The sequence below is a fragment of the Bubalus kerabau genome, unplaced genomic scaffold (genome assembly GCF_029407905.1).
Source record: "Bubalus kerabau isolate K-KA32 ecotype Philippines breed swamp buffalo unplaced genomic scaffold, PCC_UOA_SB_1v2 scaffold_70, whole genome shotgun sequence".
Taxonomy (NCBI): Eukaryota; Metazoa; Chordata; class Mammalia; order Artiodactyla; family Bovidae; genus Bubalus; species Bubalus kerabau.
This window is the reverse complement of record NW_026577924.1, coordinates 43639-58310: the sequence shown is the minus strand read 5'-3', so window position 1 is coordinate 58310 and position 14672 is coordinate 43639. Positions and strand designations below refer to the sequence as shown.

General features: G+C 56.3%; 4 pseudogenes; all 4 read right to left on the bottom strand.

Annotated features, from left to right (window-relative positions):
- Positions 1 to 1464: 1464 nt before the first annotated feature.
- On the bottom strand, positions 1465 to 1584 carry LOC129641081 (uncharacterized; annotated as a pseudogene).
- A 3257-nt stretch (positions 1585 to 4841) lies between these two features.
- LOC129641080 (uncharacterized) lies at positions 4842 to 4961 on the bottom strand (annotated as a pseudogene).
- A 3232-nt stretch (positions 4962 to 8193) lies between these two features.
- Positions 8194 to 8313, bottom strand: LOC129641079 (uncharacterized; annotated as a pseudogene).
- Positions 8314 to 11569: 3256 nt separating this feature from the next.
- On the bottom strand, positions 11570 to 11689 carry LOC129641078 (uncharacterized; annotated as a pseudogene).
- Positions 11690 to 14672: the final 2983 nt, after the last annotated feature.

The window sequence follows — 14672 nt, the reverse complement described above, 5'->3', positions numbered from 1 at the left end:
CGATCTTTCTTGGAAATGAAAATGGATCACACTGAACGTTCACATTCTTCTAGAGCATTTGAAAAGCCCTAAACTGTAGAAATCTGCTGTACGAGTTCCTTGAAAGCAAGAACCCATACTGATGGATATGTCTTAATGCCTTAGATTGTGCCTTGAATATAGCGTACACATGAACCCAGGAAAGGAAAGAATGGAATCGCCAAATACACAAAGAGATCAAAAGTGCCGAGCCAAGTGACACCTTGAGGCTTCCAAGAACTTTTCTGTCTTTCACACACTAAGTAAATCCTGAGCACCTACGATGAGCTGGGAGGCATGTAATAAGTTTCTGGAACTAGAAGGCGGAGAGAAGCAGACACAGAGTTCCTGCTTTCACTGAGACGAATCTAATGATACATCACAGGCAGATCCTTGGAGAACTTGTCGAGGGGCCTCTACCCTCACCAAAACCTGGGTGTCAGGGAAGGCTTTTCAGAGTAACCATTGCGTTGAGGTCCATAGGTGGAACCTACGTAAACCAGGGTTGAGATGCAGGAAGAATTTCAGGCAGGGAAAACAGCATCCTGGAAGTCTAGGTGACCAGGGAAACTTAGGACGTTCAAGAAATGAAAATGCCCTATGGGATGGAAGCCAAAGAGTGCAGAGGGCATTCCAGGGAAAAGACATCCGAGAAGAACGTGAGGAGCAGGCATGAAGGGAATTGGTCGTATCTTCAATATGATGGGAAAATACAAGAGCCGTTGGAGCAGGATGGTGAGAGAATTGCATCTGCATTTCCAAACGGTCATCTTGCTCCACGTCACTAATGATTGGAGAGACTCAACTCCAAACGCCAAGGAGGGACCACTTCGCCCGAGTCCGATTGGGCCTCATTGCAATGTCTGTCCATAGCAGATGCTGGAGAAGCTGTGGAGCAAAGGGAACTCTCCTCCACGCTGAGTAGGAATGGGAGTTGGTACAGCCGGGATGGAAAAGAGTATGGAGGTTCGCGAAGGAACTAAAAGTAGAAGTAGCCTATGGTTCAGCAGTCCCACTCCCAGGCATAGATCCACCCCCAGTACAAGCCAACAAGCTAGATGCCCCGTTTGGGCACATCGATCTGTGCGCGCGCTCGCATGCGCATGCGCGATCGCCTGCGAGGCTGGGGGTGGGGCGGGGGCTGGGGCTCTGGCTGGAGTCGGTGCAAGCCCCGGGATTGCCTGAGGCAAGCCAAAGGAGCCCCAGAGGGAGACGGGACGGCCGGTCGTCTGGTTTCCTGAAAGCCGAATGCGAAGGCGGAGGGGCTCGCGGGCCGCGGGGAGGCAACCCAGGTCTGCAGCGGGAGTCGGGGCCCCGGCCACCCACTCACTCCCCCCGCCCCGGGAGGGGCTGGGGCTGCGGGGGTGGCGGGGGGGCGAGGGGGGTGTGGGTCCAAGAATTGGGACGCGGGGCGGGGGCTAAAGGACCTCTTCTGGTAGGCAAAAAAGCCTCCAGCACCCGGAATTCCCAGGTGGTCTCCCATCCAAGATACTGAACAGGCCCGACCCTGCTTAGCTTCCGAGATCAGACGAGATCGGGCGCCTTCAGGCCGATAGGGCCGGAGACGGGCGCGGCCGCCGCGGGGCGCCCTAAGAGCCTTGCGCTTCGCCTCCCTTTCGCTCTGACCTGCAGGTCGGGCCAACGGGCCGCCCCTCTCCTCGGGGGGCCGTGCTGTACTTGAGCCGCACGACCCGCGACCGCACTCCAGCCTGCTGACGCCGGCCCGGCCCCCGAACACCGCCAACCCCAGACCAGCAACCGCCTGGCCGGGCCCGGGGGCCCGATGGGCTTCCAGGACCCCCCAGTGACCGGGAGGGCGTGCGTGCGTGCGCGCGGGGCCTGGGGGGTGGGCTGAGGGGTGCGGAGGTCTCGGCGCCCTCCCACCCCCGGCCACTCCAGACCCGGCCGCGCTGGCTGAGCGGCGCCTCCCCCCCATCCCGTTCGCCGCTCAGGGCCGCGCGACCCCGGAGGTGTCGGTCTTCGGGGCCCGCCGCCTCCCGATCCCCGCGGCCCGGGGGCCTCTGAACCTCCTGCGGGCCTAGGCGCAGCGAATCTTGAGCGCCCAACTTGCCCGGCACCTGCCCGCTGCCCAAACCCACCGGGAGCCACGGAGGCGCGGTCGACCGGAGCGCCTCAGCCCCGCCCCTTTGCCCTACCGAGGCGCCCCCCTTGTCCCCACGCCGCCCGCCAAGCACCCGACCTTCCTGAGAGAGCAGACGAACCACAGGCAGGCACACAGACAGACAGACAGACAGACACACACACACACACACACACACACACACACACGAGTGTGGTCTTTGGAAATACTTCTGTTTGTAGTTGCTGGGTTGAGCCCAACTCTTATAGGACGCATGGAGTGCGGCCCATCAGGCTCCTCTGTCCGTGGCATTTCCCAGGCGAGAATACTGGAGTGGGTTGCCATTACCTTCTCCAGGGGATCTTCCCGACCCAGGGGTCAAACCCGAGTCTCCTGCGGGCGGATGCCTTGCCATCTGAACCAGCACATTGCGAATTCCCTAGGCAAAATACAAAGAAAAGAGCTCGTGTGCTACTAAGTGGAAAGATGATTGAAGAAACAGAAGGTGTCCTTTGTTGGTATCTTGGAATCTTTCTTTAGTTTTCGTTGATTTTTACTCTTAAGGCTACTTGAACAAGGCAAGAGAGAAACCCCAGAACTGAAAAGCTATTGACTTTTTTGAAAGAAACCTGTGCAGGTTAAGCACTCTTCGTTTTTGAGAGATGGTGAAATGCAAAATCTTGATTCAACACATATGACTTTGGTGAACTTTATTTCAAATCTCCATGATGAACCCCTAAGGCGTCCAGGAAGAAAGGAGTAGAGCGGGAGACAAAAAGAGCAACCTTTCCCCTTGGCGCCATCCCAACCAGCTGCTTAGTTCCTTCATCTCATGGACTACCATCTGGGCTTATCTGGTTTGTCTGATTCTTGTTTCGGGGCCCGTTTCTAGTCACAAGGCTGTCAACAGTGGGGGGTGGGGTGGGGGGTGGGGGAAGCCCTTCTTTCCATTCCACATGAGACCCAGTGGACAATCCAGGCCCTGGCCACTGCATAGAGCGTGCAGCAACAATATCAACGGTGATGCTGGTTAACAACGCATATTCCTGGAATCCACTCCGTTGCCTACCGAGTGTGTGCGGTGGTGGTCTGGAACCTATACCTGGAAGCTTTCTTGATGATTGCAAATGACACCAAAGTCCGAGGACGATGGAAGATCTTCACGTTTCTGCAAGAGCCACACACCTCCAGAAGGAACCGCAAGACTTGCCTGACATGGTCAAGGTCTAAGTATTGGACTACACGTCGGAAGGTCTCCACCTTTGCTATGGAAGTCAAACGATCTTTCTTGGAAATGAAAATGGATCACACTGAACGTTCACATTCTTCTAGAGCATTTGAAAAGCCCTAAACTGTAGAAATCTGCTGTACGAGTTCCTTGAAAGCAAGAACCCATACTGATGGATATGTCTTAATGCCTTAGATTGTGCCTTGAATATAGCGTACACATGAACCCAGGAAAGGAAAGAATGGAATCGCCAAATACACAAAGAGATCAAAAGTGCCGAGCCAAGTGACACCTTGAGGCTTCCAAGAACTTTTCTGTCTTTCACACACTAAGTAAATCCTGAGCACCTACGATGAGCTGGGAGGCATGTAATAAGTTTCTGGAACTAGAAGGCGGAGAGAAGCAGACACAGAGTTCCTGCTTTCACTGAGACGAATCTAATGATACATCACAGGCAGATCCTTGGAGAACTTGTCGAGGGGCCTCTACCCTCACCAAAACCTGGGTGTCAGGGAAGGCTTTTCAGAGTAACCATTGCGTTGAGGTCCATAGGTGGAACCTACGTAAACCAGGGTTGAGATGCAGGAAGAATTTCAGGCAGGGAAAACAGCATCCTGGAAGTCTAGGTGACCAGGGAAACTTAGGACGTTCAAGAAATGAAAATGCCCTATGGGATGGAAGCCAAAGAGTGCAGAGGGCATTCCAGGGAAAAGACATCCGAGAAGAACGTGAGGAGCAGGCATGAAGGGAATTGGTCGTATCTTCAATATGATGGGAAAATACAAGAGCCGTTGGAGCAGGATGGTGAGAGAATTGCATCTGCATTTCCAAACGGTCATCTTGCTCCACGTCACTAATGATTGGAGAGACTCAACTCCAAACGCCAAGGAGGGACCACTTCGCCCGAGTCCGATTGGGCCTCATTGCAATGTCTGTCCATAGCAGATGCTGGAGAAGCTGTGGAGCAAAGGGAACTCTCCTCCACGCTGAGTAGGAATGGGAGTTGGTACAGCCGGGATGGAAAAGAGTATGGAGGTTCGCGAAGGAACTAAAAGTAGAAGTAGCCTATGGTTCAGCAGTCCCACTCCCAGGCATAGATCCACCCCCAGTACAAGCCAACAAGCTAGATGCCCCGTTTGGGCACATCGATCTGTGCGCGCGCTCGCATGCGCATGCGCGATCGCCTGCGAGGCTGGGGGTGGGGCGGGGGCTGGGGCTCTGGCTGGAGTCGGTGCAAGCCCCGGGATTGCCTGAGGCAAGCCAAAGGAGCCCCAGAGGGAGACGGGACGGCCGGTCGTCTGGTTTCCTGAAAGCCGAATGCGAAGGCGGAGGGGCTCGCGGGCCGCGGGGAGGCAACCCAGGTCTGCAGCGGGAGTCGGGGCCCCGGCCACCCACTCACTCCCCCCGCCCCGGGAGGGGCTGGGGCTGCGGGGGTGGCGGGGGGGCGAGGGGGGTGTGGGTCCAAGAATTGGGACGCGGGGCGGGGGCTAAAGGACCTCTTCTGGTAGGCAAAAAAGCCTCCAGCACCCGGAATTCCCAGGTGGTCTCCCATCCAAGATACTGAACAGGCCCGACCCTGCTTAGCTTCCGAGATCAGACGAGATCGGGCGCCTTCAGGCCGATAGGGCCGGAGACGGGCGCGGCCGCCGCGGGGCGCCCTAAGAGCCTTGCGCTTCGCCTCCCTTTCGCTCTGACCTGCAGGTCGGGCCAACGGGCCGCCCCTCTCCTCGGGGGGCCGTGCTGTACTTGAGCCGCACGACCCGCGACCGCACTCCAGCCTGCTGACGCCGGCCCGGCCCCCGAACACCGCCAACCCCAGACCAGCAACCGCCTGGCCGGGCCCGGGGGCCCGATGGGCTTCCAGGACCCCCCAGTGACCGGGAGGGCGTGCGTGCGTGCGCGCGGGGCCTGGGGGGTGGGCTGAGGGGTGCGGAGGTCTCGGCGCCCTCCCACCCCCGGCCACTCCAGACCCGGCCGCGCTGGCTGAGCGGCGCCTCCCCCCCATCCCGTTCGCCGCTCAGGGCCGCGCGACCCCGGAGGTGTCGGTCTTCGGGGCCCGCCGCCTCCCGATCCCCGCGGCCCGGGGGCCTCTGAACCTCCTGCGGGCCTAGGCGCAGCGAATCTTGAGCGCCCAACTTGCCCGGCACCTGCCCGCTGCCCAAACCCACCGGGAGCCACGGAGGCGCGGTCGACCGGAGCGCCTCAGCCCCGCCCCTTTGCCCTACCGAGGCGCCCCCCTTGTCCCCACGCCGCCCGCCAAGCACCCGACCTTCCTGAGAGAGCAGACGAACCACAGGCAGGCACACAGACAGACAGACAGACAGACACACACACACACACACACACACACACACACACACGAGTGTGGTCTTTGGAAATACTTCTGTTTGTAGTTGCTGGGTTGAGCCCAACTCTTATAGGACGCATGGAGTGCGGCCCATCAGGCTCCTCTGTCCGTGGCATTTCCCAGGCGAGAATACTGGAGTGGGTTGCCATTACCTTCTCCAGGGGATCTTCCCGACCCAGGGGTCAAACCCGAGTCTCCTGCGGGCGGATGCCTTGCCATCTGAACCAGCACATTGCGAATTCCCTAGGCAAAATACAAAGAAAAGAGCTCGTGTGCTACTAAGTGGAAAGATGATTGAAGAAACAGAAGGTGTCCTTTGTTGGTATCTTGGAATCTTTCTTTAGTTTTCGTTGATTTTTACTCTTAAGGCTACTTGAACAAGGCAAGAGAGAAACCCCAGAACTGAAAAGCTATTGACTTTTTTGAAAGAAACCTGTGCAGGTTAAGCACTCTTCGTTTTTGAGAGATGGTGAAATGCAAAATCTTGATTCAACACATATGACTTTGGTGAACTTTATTTCAAATCTCCATGATGAACCCCTAAGGCGTCCAGGAAGAAAGGAGTAGAGCGGGAGACAAAAAGAGCAACCTTTCCCCTTGGCGCCATCCCAACCAGCTGCTTAGTTCCTTCATCTCATGGACTACCATCTGGGCTTATCTGGTTTGTCTGATTCTTGTTTCGGGGCCCGTTTCTAGTCACAAGGCTGTCAACAGTGGGGGGTGGGGTGGGGGGTGGGGGAAGCCCTTCTTTCCATTCCACATGAGACCCAGTGGACAATCCAGGCCCTGGCCACTGCATAGAGCGTGCAGCAACAATATCAACGGTGATGCTGGTTAACAACGCATATTCCTGGAATCCACTCCGTTGCCTACCGAGTGTGTGCGGTGGTGGTCTGGAACCTATACCTGGAAGCTTTCTTGATGATTGCAAATGACACCAAAGTCCGAGGACGATGGAAGATCTTCACGTTTCTGCAAGAGCCACACACCTCCAGAAGGAACCGCAAGACTTGCCTGACATGGTCAAGGTCTAAGTATTGGACTACACGTCGGAAGGTCTCCACCTTTGCTATGGAAGTCAAACGATCTTTCTTGGAAATGAAAATGGATCACACTGAACGTTCACATTCTTCTAGAGCACTGCTGTACGAGTTCCTTGAAAGCAAGAACCCATACTGATGGATATGTCTTAATGCCTTAGATTGTGCCTTGAATATAGCGTACACATGAACCCAGGAAAGGAAAGAATGGAATCGCCAAATACACAAAGAGATCAAAAGTGCCGAGCCAAGTGACACCTTGAGGCTTCCAAGAACTTTTCTGTCTTTCACACACTAAGTAAATCCTGAGCACCTACGATGAGCTGGGAGGCATGTAATAAGTTTCTGGAACTAGAAGGCGGAGAGAAGCAGACACAGAGTTCCTGCTTTCACTGAGACGAATCTAATGATACATCACAGGCAGATCCTTGGAGAACTTGTCGAGGGGCCTCTACCCTCACCAAAACCTGGGTGTCAGGGAAGGCTTTTCAGAGTAACCATTGCGTTGAGGTCCATAGGTGGAACCTACGTAAACCAGGGTTGAGATGCAGGAAGAATTTCAGGCAGGGAAAACAGCATCCTGGAAGTCTAGGTGACCAGGGAAACTTAGGACGTTCAAGAAATGAAAATGCCCTATGGGATGGAAGCCAAAGAGTGCAGAGGGCATTCCAGGGAAAAGACATCCGAGAAGAACGTGAGGAGCAGGCATGAAGGGAATTGGTCGTATCTTCAATATGATGGGAAAATACAAGAGCCGTTGGAGCAGGATGGTGAGAGAATTGCATCTGCATTTCCAAACGGTCATCTTGCTCCACGTCACTAATGATTGGAGAGACTCAACTCCAAACGCCAAGGAGGGACCACTTCGCCCGAGTCCGATTGGGCCTCATTGCAATGTCTGTCCATAGCAGATGCTGGAGAAGCTGTGGAGCAAAGGGAACTCTCCTCCACGCTGAGTAGGAATGGGAGTTGGTACAGCCGGGATGGAAAAGAGTATGGAGGTTCGCGAAGGAACTAAAAGTAGAAGTAGCCTATGGTTCAGCAGTCCCACTCCCAGGCATAGATCCACCCCCAGTACAAGCCAACAAGCTAGATGCCCCGTTTGGGCACATCGATCTGTGCGCGCTCGCATGCGCATGCGCGATCGCCTGCGAGGCTGGGGGTGGGGCGGGGGCTGGGGCTCTGGCTGGAGTCGGTGCAAGCCCCGGGATTGCCTGAGGCAAGCCAAAGGAGCCCCAGAGGGAGACGGGACGGCCGGTCGTCTGGTTTCCTGAAAGCCGAATGCGAAGGCGGAGGGGCTCGCGGGCCGCGGGGAGGCAACCCAGGTCTGCAGCGGGAGTCGGGGCCCCGGCCACCCACTCACTCCCCCCGCCCCGGGAGGGGCTGGGGCTGCGGGGGTGGCGGGGGGGCGAGGGGGGTGTGGGTCCAAGAATTGGGACGCGGGGGCGGGGGCTAAAGGACCTCTTCTGGTAGGCAAAAAAGCCTCCAGCACCCGGAATTCCCAGGTGGTCTCCCATCCAAGATACTGAACAGGCCCGACCCTGCTTAGCTTCCGAGATCAGACGAGATCGGGCGCCTTCAGGCCGATAGGGCCGGAGACGGGCGCGGCCGCCGCGGGGCGCCCTAAGAGCCTTGCGCTTCGCCTCCCTTTCGCTCTGACCTGCAGGTCGGGCCAACGGGCCGCCCCTCTCCTCGGGGGGCCGTGCTGTACTTGAGCCGCACGACCCGCGACCGCACTCCAGCCTGCTGACGCCGGCCCGGCCCCCGAACACCGCCAACCCCAGACCAGCAACCGCCTGGCCGGGCCCGGGGGCCCGATGGGCTTCCAGGACCCCCCAGTGACCGGGAGGGCGTGCGTGCGTGCGCGCGGGGCCTGGGGGGTGGGCTGAGGGGTGCGGAGGTCTCGGCGCCCTCCCACCCCCGGCCACTCCAGACCCGGCCGCGCTGGCTGAGCGGCGCCTCCCCGCCCCCCCCCCATCCCGTTCGCTGCTCAGGGCCGCGCGACCCCGGAGGTGTCGGTCTTCGGGGCCCGCCGCCTCCCGATCCCCGCGGCCCGGGGGCCTCTGAACCTCCTGCGGGCCTAGGCTCAGCGAATCTTGAGCGCCCAACTTGCCCGGCACCTGCCCGCTGCCCAAACCCACCGGGAGCCACGGAGGCGCGGTCGACCGGAGCGCCTCAGCCCCGCCCCTTTGCCCTACCGAGGCGCCCCCCTTGTCCCCACGCCGCCCGCCAAGCACCCGACCTTCCTGAGAGAGCAGACGAACCACAGGCAGGCACACAGACAGACAGACACACACACACACACACACACACACACACACGAGTGTGGTCTTTGGAAATACTTCTGTTTGTAGTTGCTGGGTTGAGCCCAACTCTTATAGGACGCATGGAGTGCGGCCCATCAGGCTCCTCTGTCCGTGGCATTTCCCAGGCGAGAATACTGGAGTGGGTTGCCATTACCTTCTCCAGGGGATCTTCCCGACCCAGGGGTCAAACCCGAGTCTCCTGCGGGCGGATGCCTTGCCATCTGAACCAGCACATTGCGAATTCCCTAGGCAAAATACAAAGAAAAGAGCTCGTGTGCTACTAAGTGGAAAGATGATTGAAGAAACAGAAGGTGTCCTTTGTTGGTATCTTGGAATCTTTCTTTAGTTTTCGTTGATTTTTACTCTTAAGGCTACTTGAACAAGGCAAGAGAGAAACCCCAGAACTGAAAAGCTATTGACTTTTTTGAAAGAAACCTGTGCAGGTTAAGCACTCTTCGTTTTTGAGAGATGGTGAAATGCAAAATCTTGATTCAACACATATGACTTTGGTGAACTTTATTTCAAATCTCCATGATGAACCCCTAAGGCGTCCAGGAAGAAAGGAGTAGAGCGGGAGACAAAAAGAGCAACCTTTCCCCTTGGCGCCATCCCAACCAGCTGCTTAGTTCCTTCATCTCATGGACTACCATCTGGGCTTATCTGGTTTGTCTGATTCTTGTTTCGGGGCCCGTTTCTAGTCACAAGGCTGTCAACAGTGGGGGGTGGGGTGGGGGGTGGGGGAAGCCCTTCTTTCCATTCCACATGAGACCCAGTGGACAATCCAGGCCCTGGCCACTGCATAGAGCGTGCAGCAACAATATCAACGGTGATGCTGGTTAACAACGCATATTCCTGGAATCCACTCCGTTGCCTACCGAGTGTGTGCGGTGGTGGTCTGGAACCTATACCTGGAAGCTTTCTTGATGATTGCAAATGACACCAAAGTCCGAGGACGATGGAAGATCTTCACGTTTCTGCAAGAGCCACACACCTCCAGAAGGAACCGCAAGACTTGCCTGACATGGTCAAGGTCTAAGTATTGGACTACACGTCGGAAGGTCTCCACCTTTGCTATGGAAGTCAAACGATCTTTCTTGGAAATGAAAATGGATCACACTGAACGTTCACATTCTTCTAGAGCATTTGAAAAGCCCTAAACTGTAGAAATCTGCTGTACGAGTTCCTTGAAAGCAAGAACCCATACTGATGGATATGTCTTAATGCCTTAGATTGTGCCTTGAATATAGCGTACACATGAACCCAGGAAAGGAAAGAATGGAATCGCCAAATACACAAAGAGATCAAAAGTGCCGAGCCAAGTGACACCTTGAGGCTTCCAAGAACTTTTCTGTCTTTCACACACTAAGTAAATCCTGAGCACCTACGATGAGCTGGGAGGCATGTAATAAGTTTCTGGAACTAGAAGGCGGAGAGAAGCAGACACAGAGTTCCTGCTTTCACTGAGACGAATCTAATGATACATCACAGGCAGATCCTTGGAGAACTTGTCGAGGGGCCTCTACCCTCACCAAAACCTGGGTGTCAGGGAAGGCTTTTCAGAGTAACCATTGCGTTGAGGTCCATAGGTGGAACCTACGTAAACCAGGGTTGAGATGCAGGAAGAATTTCAGGCAGGGAAAACAGCATCCTGGAAGTCTAGGTGACCAGGGAAACTTAGGACGTTCAAGAAATGAAAATGCCCTATGGGATGGAAGCCAAAGAGTGCAGAGGGCATTCCAGGGAAAAGACATCCGAGAAGAACGTGAGGAGCAGGCATGAAGGGAATTGGTCGTATCTTCAATATGATGGGAAAATACAAGAGCCGTTGGAGCAGGATGGTGAGAGAATTGCATCTGCATTTCCAAACGGTCATCTTGCTCCACGTCACTAATGATTGGAGAGACTCAACTCCAAACGCCAAGGAGGGACCACTTCGCCCGAGTCCGATTGGGCCTCATTGCAATGTCTGTCCATAGCAGATGCTGGAGAAGCTGTGGAGCAAAGGGAACTCTCCTCCACGCTGAGTAGGAATGGGAGTTGGTACAGCCGGGATGGAAAAGAGTATGGAGGTTCGCGAAGGAACTAAAAGTAGAAGTAGCCTATGGTTCAGCAGTCCCACTCCCAGGCATAGATCCACCCCCAGTACAAGCCAACAAGCTAGATGCCCCGTTTGGGCACATCGATCTGTGCGCGCGCTCGCATGCGCATGCGCGATCGCCTGCGAGGCTGGGGGTGGGGCGGGGGCTGGGGCTCTGGCTGGAGTCGGTGCAAGCCCCGGGATTGCCTGAGGCAAGCCAAAGGAGCCCCAGAGGGAGACGGGACGGCCGGTCGTCTGGTTTCCTGAAAGCCGAATGCGAAGGCGGAGGGGCTCGCGGGCCGCGGGGAGGCAACCCAGGTCTGCAGCGGGAGTCGGGGCCCCGGCCACCCACTCACTCCCCCCGCCCCGGGAGGGGCTGGGGCTGCGGGGGTGGCGGGGGGGCGAGGGGGGTGTGGGTCCAAGAATTGGGACGCGGGGGCGGGGGCTAAAGGACCTCTTCTGGTAGGCAAAAAAGCCTCCAGCACCCGGAATTCCCAGGTGGTCTCCCATCCAAGATACTGAACAGGCCCGACCCTGCTTAGCTTCCGAGATCAGACGAGATCGGGCGCCTTCAGGCCGATAGGGCCGGAGACGGGCGCGGCCGCCGCGGGGCGCCCTAAGAGCCTTGCGCTTCGCCTCCCTTTCGCTCTGACCTGCAGGTCGGGCCAACGGGCCGCCCCTCTCCTCGGGGGGCCGTGCTGTACTTGAGCCGCACGACCCGCGACCGCACTCCAGCCTGCTGACGCCGGCCCGGCCCCCGAACACCGCCAACACCAGACCAGCAACCGCCTGGCCGGGCCCGGGGGCCCGATGGGCTTCCAGGACCCCCCAGTGACCGGGAGGGCGTGCGTGCGTGCGCGCGGGGCCTGGGGGGTGGGCTGAGGGGTGCGGAGGTCTCGGCGCCCTCCCACCCCCGGCCACTCCAGACCCGGCCGCGCTGGCTGAGCGGCGCCTCCCCCCCATCCCGTTCGCCGCTCAGGGCCGCGCGACCCCGGAGGTGTCGGTCTTCGGGGCCCGCCGCCTCCCGATCCCCGCGGCCCGGGGGCCTCTGAACCTCCTGCGGGCCTAGGCGCAGCGAATCTTGAGCGCCCAACTTGCCCGGCACCTGCCCGCTGCCCAAACCCACCGGGAGCCACGGAGGCGCGGTCGACCGGAGCGCCTCAGCCCCGCCCCTTTGCCCTACCGAGGCGCCCCCCTTGTCCCCACGCCGCCCGCCAAGCACCCGACCTTCCTGAGAGAGCAGACGAACCACAGGCAGGCACACAGACAGACAGACACACACACACACACACACACACACGAGTGTGGTCTTTGGAAATACTTCTGTTTGTAGTTGCTGGGTTGAGCCCAACTCTTATAGGACGCATGGAGTGCGGCCCATCAGGCTCCTCTGTCCGTGGCATTTCCCAGGCGAGAATACTGGAGTGGGTTGCCATTACCTTCTCCAGGGGATCTTCCCGACCCAGGGGTCAAACCCGAGTCTCCTGCGGGCGGATGCCTTGCCATCTGAACCAGCACATTGCGAATTCCCTAGGCAAAATACAAAGAAAAGAGCTCGTGTGCTACTAAGTGGAAAGATGATTGAAGAAACAGAAGGTGTCCTTTGTTGGTATCTTGGAATCTTTCTTTAGTTTTCGTTGATTTTTACTCTTAAGGCTACTTGAACAAGGCAAGAGAGAAACCCCAGAACTGAAAAGCTATTGACTTTTTTTGAAAGAAACCTGTGCAGGTTAAGCACTCTTCGTTTTTGAGAGATGGTGAAATGCAAAATCTTGATTCAACACATATGACTTTGGTGAACTTTATTTCAAATCTCCATGATGAACCCCTAAGGCGTCCAGGAAGAAAGGAGTAGAGCGGGAGACAAAAAGAGCAACCTTTCCCCTTGGCGCCATCCCAACCAGCTGCTTAGTTCCTTCATCTCATGGACTACCATCTGGGCTTATCTGGTTTGTCTGATTCTTGTTTCGGGGCCCGTTTCTAGTCACAAGGCTGTCAACAGTGGGGGGTGGGGTGGGGGGTGGGGGAAGCCCTTCTTTCCATTCCACATGAGACCCAGTGGACAATCCAGGCCCTGGCCACTGCATAGAGCGTGCAGCAACAATATCAACGGTGATGCTGGTTAACAACGCATATTCCTGGAATCCACTCCGTTGCCTACCGAGTGTGTGCGGTGGTGGTCTGGAACCTATACCTGGAAGCTTTCTTGATGATTGCAAATGACACCAAAGTCCGAGGACGATGGAAGATCTTCACGTTTCTGCAAGAGCCACACACCTCCAGAAGGAACCGCAAGACTTGCCTGACATGGTCAAGGTCTAAGTATTGGACTACACGTCGGAAGGTCTCCACCTTTGCTATGGAAGTCAAACGATCTTTCTTGGAAATGAAAATGGATCACACTGAACGTTCACATTCTTCTAGAGCATTTGAAAAGCCCTAAACTGTAGAAATCTGCTGTACGAGTTCCTTGAAAGCAAGAACCCATACTGATGGATATGTCTTAATGCCTTAGATTGTGCCTTGAATATAGCGTACACATGAACCCAGGAAAGGAAAGAATGGAATCGCCAAATACACAAAGAGATCAAAAGTGCCGAGCCAAGTGACACCTTGAGGCTTCCAAGAACTTTTCTGTCTTTCACACACTAAGTAAATCCTGAGCACCTACGATGAGCTGGGAGGCATGTAATAAGTTTCTGGAACTAGAAGGCGGAGAGAAGCAGACACAGAGTTCCTGCTTTCACTGAGACGAATCTAATGATACATCACAGGCAGATCCTTGGAGAACTTGTCGAGGGGCCTCTACCCTCACCAAAACCTGGGTGTCAGGGAAGGCTTTTCAGAGTAACCATTGCGTTGAGGTCCATAGGTGGAACCTACGTAAACCAGGGTTGAGATGCAGGAAGAATTTCAGGCAGGGAAAACAGCATCCTGGAAGTCTAGGTGACCAGGGAAACTTAGGACGTTCAAGAAATGAAAATGCCCTATGGGATGGAAGCCAAAGAGTGCAGAGGGCATTCCAGGGAAAAGACATCCGAGAAGAACGTGAGGAGCAGGCATGAAGGGAATTGGTCGTATCTTCAATATGATGGGAAAATACAAGAGCCGTTGGAGCAGGATGGTGAGAGAATTGCATCTGCATTTCCAAACGGTCATCTTGCTCCACGTCACTAATGATTGGAGAGACTCAACTCCAAACGCCAAGGAGGGACCACTTCGCCCGAGTCCGATTGGGCCTCATTGCAATGTCTGTCCATAGCAGATGCTGGAGAAGCTGTGGAGCAAAGGGAACTCTCCTCCACGCTGAGTAGGAATGGGAGTTGGTACAGCCGGGATGGAAAAGAGTATGGAGGTTCGCGAAGGAACTAAAAGTAGAAGTAGCCTATGGTTCAGCAGTCCCACTCCCAGGCATAGATCCACCCCCAGTACAAGCCAACAAGCTAGATGCCCCGTTTGGGCACATCGATCTGTGCGCGCGCTCGCATGCGCATGCGCGATCGCCTGCGAGGCTGGGGGTGGGGCGGGGGCTGGGGCTCTGGCTGGAGTCGGTGCAAGCCCCGGGATTGCCTGAGG